We start from the raw sequence: 1,547 nt of genomic DNA, 5'->3' as shown, positions 1-1,547 counted from the left end.
CCATCCTTCATCCACTCCACAGTAGCACCTGTGTCTGAAAGCTCAGCCTGCAGTTTGGCTTCCTCACGCAGCCGAGCGGAGATCTTTTCTACATCTTTGCTCTTATTGGTAAATCTCACTGCAGCACCTGTCAGGAGCAAAGGCCTCGTTATTTCAATTGATATCAGGGTAAGGTGGTCAATGTTTGCTGCAAGATCTCTGAAAAAGTATCACCTTCTGTTCCTGCACTCATCATTGTGTCAGTGCTGAGCAATTCAAGATATTTAATTTGTTCTTCTTGCCAGATTTACTAAGTAAAAATCAACCAAACATCTCCTTCTACTGATTAATAATGCTCTAAACATGCTTCTGCAGAGGTTTCCACCCAATGACAAACAAGTCCTCCCATAATGAATGTTTATTTTTAATATTTTGTCATGCAAAGCTGATTGATAAAGATATTATTGGAATGATTGCTCCCCTACTTCTAAACTATTCCAGTGCAATCAGAAAGGCTATCTGAACCTGGAGCTGAAAGTACTGCTCTATGGTGATGCAGTGGTAAACCTGCTGACTGAATGCACTGGCCAAGAGCTGTGAACTGCAGACATTCATCAGCTGGCATGAAGCAATCTGGTTCAGATACCAAGCAGCTGGGTAGATTGGCTTACCCTACACTCAGTGCTATCATGTTTAGGTCACTTACCCTGGACTAAATATCTCTGTGCATTCCAACCCCACCACAATGGCAAGTCAACAGACATGATGAACAGGGTGAAGGAAGGGCAGGAGAAGAAACAAAACGGGAGGGATATCAGAGCTGTTATCTGGCCTTCCTGCACAGATCCAAATCCACTTTGCTACTGAGATAAATTCCAGTGCCACTTCAGAGGGAGAGTCTCTGAGAAAAGACCACCCAAAAATGGCCTACAGTGACAGCCCAAACAATCTGAACTAAGAGAGATGATGATGCCGTTCCTTCCTCCCTTTTGTGACCTTACAGACCCAACATCAGGAGGTTCCGTGCAGAGGAATGTGACAGAGCTCAGCACTGCACAATTATGCCACAGATTTTGTACCGTATCAGCCCAAGTCGCCTGTCCTTATTACAGGTGAAACTTCATCCAGTTTGCACTGAAATCAACAGCGATTTCCTTGATTTCATCTAATTATTTTTTTTTATCAGTACCCAAATGCATTTTACAGAGAGGTGAAAATTCTGCAATTTAGGCCTGCTGACCTTCGTATGGGACAAAAGGCAACAGAGGCGGCACTTCAAACTCCTACTGAAAAGACAAAACAAACAAAAAAAGGCCTGTGGTTCTGCCACTCTCTTCCCTACAGAAAAGTCTTTCTTTTCACTGCAGCTGTGGGTCAGGATGCATTAAGAAACTCATAGTGAGCATCATGCAAGCAGAGGGACTCCTCACAGTCTTGTTTACTTGAAGAACAGGAGTGAACTATGTAAATCCTGTGCTCAGCTGAGCTCAGCGCAGAGCACAGCGCCTGCCCTAAAACGAGGCACTTTGCACCCCAAAGCAATGGAAAGGCACAGCGTGGTTTTCTCA

This window comes from Coturnix japonica, unplaced genomic scaffold (genome assembly GCF_054131305.1).
Source record: "Coturnix japonica strain WE unplaced genomic scaffold, WE-NBRP24 Scf041, whole genome shotgun sequence".
Classification (NCBI taxonomy): domain Eukaryota; kingdom Metazoa; phylum Chordata; class Aves; order Galliformes; family Phasianidae; genus Coturnix; species Coturnix japonica.
This window is presented reverse-complemented; position numbering follows the sequence as displayed.